The following is a 7500-nucleotide window of genomic DNA, read 5'->3' on the forward strand; positions in this document are numbered from 1 at the left end:
TTTGAGCGCATCCACAAAATCAAAAGATTCTGTAGCCTTGTGAATGATGCCAATCGAACATTTTGGACAGAGTAGAAGGGAATGGAAATCTAGCAATATCAAATCGGTCAACAAGCGTCTACAAACCCTCCTCTCTGGAACTCTGGGTACCGTTGCAGTGCCGGCGGCAAGAAACATAAAGTTCCACAAACAATAATAGACCGGAGTACTATATGCACCCGTTATTGCAAAATTAGAAAACAAGAGTTGTCTGGTTGAAAAAATGGCATCGACCGCCTTTTCCACCGTCAGGTTGGGATCGTCTTTCATCTGTCGTTTCACCTCGCGATGGAAAGCCTCTACCCCTCTCGTGTCTAGTTCCCCGCTCATCATCTTATGCGGGCCGATATTAACGGCTTTCGGTACGGCATCTTCCGCTCTGCGTTCCGACTCGGAGAGGGAAGCACGGCGTGTCGCATCTACCGGGGCGGCCGCTACCAAGTTTTCGACCTTCTTGAGAAGAAACGCGTATTCGTCTGAAAGGAGCGGGATCAATTTTCCCATCACTTGGTTGCAAAAGCACGGTATCGTAAAAGGCTCCCTCGAAAGCGGGGGCCGCCGTTTCCGCCCCCGTCGCGGTAATGGCGATGGCGGTCCTTTTGATGGAGGACGCGGCATACTTGTGCGCGATGGCGGATCCGCAGCCTGGTAAAACGAAACGGTCGACGCGCTCTAGGATCTCGACCTCGAGGTCGTCATCGGGGCGCACTCTTACGGGCGTTTCAACACCATTCGATTTGTCGTAAATGTCGCGTTTCCATGCAACGACGCTCACTAAAGTGTAACAAAAGAGTGAAACGATTCTATCTAGTCTGGCCGATACCAAACGGCCGAAATCGCTGTAGGTGGTTCGCACCAGTTCGCGGTCCAGAACGGCAGAAGGGTGTTGGTGGTAATTCGACTCGTTGTTGGCCGCCGCCGCCAAGATTGCGCATTGCATCATCCATTCGAAGGCGTTGAAGGCATTCAATAGCGGGGTCGTGGTCAACTCGACCGTGTCCCCGAGAACTTGTAAACCAACAGACGATAGCCGCCAGTGTGGGTTCAAGACTTGTTTGGATATGTCGTTGACGGCGTCGCTTATGGTGTTCCACGTGTTTTTTGTAAACAAGGTGACTGTTGATGCTGTGATGTTGGTGTAAATTGATAAGGTTAGTGAATAAAGTGAGTGAATATAGGTGTATTTTCTTAAACCTTCAAATATCCGGAATTTTCAAGTATCCGGTATGCCTATGGTCCCAATGGTGCCGGATACAAGGGCTTTCACTGTACATATATATATATATATATATAGATAGATATCATATATATATATATATATATATATATATATATATATTTCAACAAAAACCCACTGTGTTGGATAAGAAGAAATTAAATAAATATGCACACCAAAATTTCGCTGTCTTCCAACACGTAGACAAGGAAGGCCACCGTATAGATTGGAATGAAGCAAAAATTATATTCAATTCAAAGTGTAGTTTTAAAAGGAAAATAATAGAATCATCCTTGATTAACAAATTTCCAAAGTTCAATATATCTCATGGACAATGGTCACCTGACTGCATTACCACCTGGGCAGTCAACAAATTACTACCATCTCTGGTGAAGGCGGGTGACCTGCCCCGCAAAGCATTAGACGCTACCTGAGTCCTATCCATGTTCCTTCTTTTACTGTTTATAAGACATGCCTTTTGCTCCTCTACTCTGTATTCCACTGAAGAGGATCACAGTCCGTGATCGAAATATATGGAATCTATTTATTTCATTTCTTCTTATCCAACACAGTGGGTTTTTGTTGAAATTTACTAATGTGTTACGACATTACTTTGTAGTTATGTATATATATATATATATATATATATATGTATATATATATATTATATAGATATTATATTATATTATATATATATACATATACATATATATATACATATATATATATATATACATTATATATATATATACATTATATATATATATATACATTATATATATATATATACACATATATATATATACACATGTATATATGTATATATATATATATATGTATATGTATATATGTATATATATAGTGTATTTCGGGCGCAGATTCGCACTAATGTGGACTCGTGATTGACAGTTATTAATCTCCTGGATGCAAACTCAGAACTAGTATAGCCGATCTATGGGTAATACTGTGACCTTACACGCACACACACACCCAGTTCCCCGCCCACGAGAGTTGGAGTAATACCCCGCAGCGAAGCAATACTGAAATCATTTCAGCCCTGGGCGGGAGTCGAACCCGGACCGCCATAGTGGCAGGTGAGAACTCTAACCACAGCGTGTGTGTGTGTGTGTGTGTGTGTGTGTGTGTTGTATTGCATTGTATTACATCGTAGGATAAAAGAGAATAGCCCGCACTCAGAAATGCGAGTCTCAGAGATAAGAAACGTTTAAAGGAAAAAAGTCATATCGGGACTGCTGACGCGTTAAGGTAATCTCTTGGCACGACGATAAGCCATGGTAAAAGATGTATAAGGAGGACGCAGAACTAAGAATGCTGAAATCACATGTTAGAATACATTTGATTATAAAATATAACGAAGTCCATATATACTACTCAGAAACATATTATTATAGAATTTTTTATAACAATACCAACGGTGACAAAGTAGAATGTAAAATGTCAGTTAGGAAGAAGAAAGAATAGAACATATAGAAATGGGTAACTCAATAAGGCTCCTTAATCATAGGACAAACAGGAAGAAGAGCAGAAAGAGGATCAAACAGAGTTTAGGCGCTGATCTAGGGCTACAGGAACTTGTGAACTTACTGTACGTGTGACTAAATCATATTTCTACAAGAACGTGTATGAGTGTAGTTTACTATTAACTCTGAACTGTTTGAAAAAATTATACAGAAAACGAAACAAAATATTTTATTTGCGACACTACCTTTCAACGCTACTTTTCCAACATGTGTGTGTGTGTTTGTGTATTTACCTAGTTGTATTTACCTAGTTGTATTATACGGTAAGGGGAACTAAGCTCGTAGTGACCCGTCTTTGTTTCTTTCAGCATCTAGTTTGTTCTTAAATTCTTGTATGGTGTTTGAACACACTATTGTTTCTTCTTATTTGTTCCAGACATCCACCACTCTGTGTGGAAAACTTTTTTTTTTTCAGATCTCTTCTATAACTATCCATTTTGAGTTTCTTTTCATGTCTTCTTGATTTTCTTTTATCCCACTTTAACAAGTCTTCTTTGTCAAGGACTTCCATGCCTTTCATGAATCTGTAAATGGCCAATAGATATCCTCTTTCTCTTCTTTGTTCCAGGGTTGGTAATTCCAGTTTAGACAGTCTTTGTTCGTATGTCAATTTTGAAAGTATTGGGGCCACCTTTGTCGCTCTTTGGATTCTTTCTAATTTCTTTATATTCCTTTTTGTATTGGGTGTCCATAGTGTCGCAGCGTACTCCAATCCTGGTCTCAAAAATGACTTTTTTTTTTTTTTTTTTTTCTTTTTCTTTTTTACCATTACTTCATCCAAGTAATCAAAAGCCACCTTTATTGATCTTAGTAAATTGTAGGTTTCTCCGACTATTTTGATTATATGCTTGTCTGGTGACACTTCTTTGTTGATCATTACTCCTAGTTCCTTTTCGGAGAAAACTTTCTTTACTTCCTTTGTACCGATTTTATATTGTCTTTATATTCTTTGTTTAATTTTTCCAAATTATTATAGATTTCTTGATGTTGAAGTTCATTTGCCACTTTTGGCTCCATTCCCAGACTTCGTCCACGTCTCTCTGTAGTGATTCACAGCCTCTTTCTGTACTTACTTTCCTTAGTAGTTTTGCGTCATCTGCAAAGAAGTTCATATAACATTCTACACCTTACTCCATGTCATTTATATGTATAGCAAACATTATCGGAGCTAATACTGAACCTTGTGGGACTCCACTATCATTTCTTCCCGGGATGAGTTTCTATTTCTAAGTACCACCCTCATTTTTTCCCATACAAGAAATCATGCAATCTATGTTGGTATACGTTACTTTTATTTTTATTTTTCCTCTTTTTTCCCTGTTTCCTTTTATATATATATATATATATATATATATATATATATATATATATATATATATATATATATATATACCATTTTCTAAGCCTTAGGTCCAATATTCTTTTTTTTTTTTTTTTTTAGCTTTATTTTAGTGTCTTTTCCCTCTCTTTTTCCTCATTGCTCATTTCTTTTTTTATCCACATATTTTTATAACTCACTTTTTGTCAACTTTGTTGTTTTTGTTAGTACTTCTTCCACTATCATTTGAGACCTTAGTTTAATTTTTAGTGGTCTATTTTTTCTTTAGATTATAGTCGCATTCTATGCACTTCCTCTATTTCCTTTTCCATCTCTTGCCCCTCCTCTTTGTATCTCTTTCAGAATTTCTTTTGCTATTTCTCTTTTTCTCTTGAGTATCCAGCTACATTGTATTTTTCTTTTAGTACCATACACTTTTTTATTAACTGTGTCTCTGACCCAATTTTCTTTCTCCTTAATTACTTTAATGGCTGTTTCCTTTGCATTTTCTTCGACTTTATGTACAATTTCTTTAAAAGTTATTTTTTGGTTTTCCTGTTCAACTTTCTATTGATTTTTTATTTCGTGAAGATCCGTCTCTTTCATGGTTTTTCTTACTTTCTCGGTAACCGCTAGTATTTGTTCTTTTACTTCTTTTTTCAAAGCCTCATTTTTGTTAGTATCTTCATTTTTCATCCTTTCGCTTTCATTTTTTACTATGTTTAATTCCTCTTTTAGGTCATTAAGCTCCCAGTTTGTTTCAGCATTTTGTCTTTTCAACTAGTTCCCTTCTCTATACATTGCCCTGTATTCTGCTTTTAGATCCTAATTTCATTTATTAGTTCTGTAATCTCTTGATTTCTTAGAATATCTTTATATCGTTTCCCTTTCCAAACTTATGCCTTTTCCTAATGTTCTACCTTCTCTTGCAGACCCCGAAAATCTTGTGTGTGTGTGTGTGTGTGTGTGTGTGTGTGTGTGTGTGTGTGTGTGTGTGTGTGTGTGTGTGTGTGTGTGTGTGTGTGTGTGTGTGCACGCGCGCGGTGCCATTACATGCCCTACACTGTTACATAAAGATTGCCAGATCTAGCCTACCCCATTGACATGAACACCAGAAAACAAAATGAAATTTATGTATTTTGCCCTTAGGAGGAACTCCTCAGAAACCAGTCCTGAGCCTTGCAGTTGCACATACCTGAAGTAGTAGTTCTAGTTCGGGAGGGAGGGAGGGAGGGAAAGAGAGAGAGAGAGAGAGAGAGAGAGAGAGAGAGAGAGAGAGAGAGAGAGAGAGAGAGAGAGAGAGAGAGAGAGAGAGAGAGAGAGGGGAGAGAGAGAGAGAGAGAGAGAGAGAGAGAGAGAGAGAGAGAGAGAGGAGAGAGAGAGAGAGAGAGAGAGAGAGAGAGAGAGAGAGAGAGAGAGAGAGAGGAGAGAGAGAGAGAGGGAGAGAGAGAGAGAGAGAGAGAGAGAGAGAGAGAGAGAGAGAGAGAGAGGAGAGAGAGAGAGAGAGAGAGAGAGAGAGAGAGAGAGAGAGAGAGAGAGACAGAGAGAGAGAGAGAGAGAGAGAGAGAGAGAGAGACAGAGAGAGAGAGAGAGAGAGAGAGAGAGAGAGACAGAGAGACAGAGAGAGAGAGAGAGAGAGAGAGAGAGAGAGAGACAGAGAGAGAGAGAGAGAGAGAGAGAGAGAGAGAGAGAGAGAGAGAGAGAGAGAGAGAGAGAGAGAGAGAGAGAGAGAGAGAATGCCACAATGTATTGTCTTGTCTTCCCCTCCCCCGGAGAACGCGGAAAGGATTAACAATTGATTAACTGTAGTCTTTATAGTATACCTTGACGGAGGAAAAAAAGCAGAATTGCTATTTTGGGCAAAACACGACAATTTGGATTCTAGAAATGTCGTGTAGCCAAAGTTGTACTCGTATAGTCAATGTTGCGCGCCATTTTCGTCTTGCTGCGCCAGAAATGTGCTGACCACCCTAATTTCATGTACATTTTCTTTTTTTCTCTTCGTGCGACCACAGCGAGCAGAAAGCACCAGTTCTTTTGGTTCCTTTCCGATTGTCTGTTTATGTTCCTTCTGGTTCATTATTATTCAGTCATTGCCTTTTGCGTTGCTGGTCGAAGAGAGTTAGTGTAAGACAATATAGCAGAACATATTTCTTCGTACTTGTTCCCTTCATGAATAGCCATTTGGAGGAACAGGAAGACGACTCGTGGCCTTTGGTTCCCTATCGAGGCCAGATAAAGACGAATAAACGGAGAAACAAAAACTGGCAGCTTTGTAAAGACTCTAGGCATTACAGCATATTGCCTAGACCATTAATGAAAATTAGAATATATGTAAAAAAAAAAAAAAATAGACATTACCACATACTACCTAGACAATTTCTCAAACGTAAGAGTGTGTCAGTTGACTAGGTTACTCTAGCCCAGCTTCAAAGATCGCCTCTAGCCCTTCGTAACACATCAAAGATTCCGTAGTAGCCTTGGAGGAGCTGACCTAGTAGTGTCCTTTGCGTAACCCCTTCCATACCGGGTGACACTTTCCATTGTACTATGACCATCGTTGAGATTTGTCCTTCATTTGCGTGGTTGCCACCCCCTGTGCCCCCTCCACACTTCTCCGCCTACCCTTCCCCCTCCCGCTCCACTCCCCCTCCCGCTCCACTCCCATCTTTCGTTCCTTCTCCCCTACCCACATCTCGTCTCCCCTTCTCCCCCTACTCCCCCCTCCCCCGCACAATCTGCACAGCATCCAGCAAGTGTATGGGGTTAATGTGGCTGGGAATGACGTAATCTGCTTTTAGTAGTCTGCTCTGGTCTGGTCTGGTTGGTTTGGCTGGTTGGCTGGTTGGTTGGTTGGTTTGGTTGATTGGTTGATTGGTCTGGTTGGTTGATCTGGTTGGTTAGTTGGTCTGGTTGGTTAGTTGGTCTGGTTGGTTAGTTGGTCTGATTAGTTAGTTGGTCTGGTTGGTTAGTTGGTCTGGTTGGTTAGTTGGTCTGGTTGGTTAGTTGGTCTGGTTGGTTAGTTGGTCTGATTAGTTAGTTGGTCTGGTTGGTTAGTTGGTCTGGTTGGTTAGTTGGTCTGGTTGGTTAGTTGGTCTGGTTGGTTAGTTGGTCTGGTTGGTTAGTTGGTCTGGTCGGTTAGTCTGGTTGGTTAGTCTGGTTGGTTGGTTGGTTAGTCTGGTTGGTTGGTTGATTAGTCTGGTTGGTTGGTTGGTTAGTCTGGTTGGTTGGTTGGTTGGTTAGTCTGGTTGGTTGGTTGGTTAGTCTGGTTGGTTGGTTAGTTAGTCTGGTTGAAGGAAGGGAGGGGGAAGGAAGAGAGGGGAAGGAGGGGAGGGGGGAGGAGGGGAGGGGGAAGGGGAGGGGAAGAGGGAGGAGGAAGGAGGAGG

At 40.6% G+C, this 7500-nt stretch overlaps 1 protein-coding gene across 1 annotated transcript in view; it reads right to left on the reverse strand.

Annotated features, from left to right (window-relative positions):
- LOC143033953 (battenin-like) overlaps positions 1-7500 on the reverse strand; it is an 80872-nt gene that overhangs the window by 63909 nt on the left and 9463 nt on the right. The gene's annotated exons all lie outside the window — the stretch shown is intronic.

This window comes from Oratosquilla oratoria, chromosome 16 (genome assembly GCF_046742065.1).
Source record: "Oratosquilla oratoria isolate Oo_2021 chromosome 16, ASM4674206v1, whole genome shotgun sequence".
In the NCBI taxonomy this organism is placed as follows: domain Eukaryota; kingdom Metazoa; phylum Arthropoda; class Malacostraca; order Stomatopoda; family Squillidae; genus Oratosquilla; species Oratosquilla oratoria.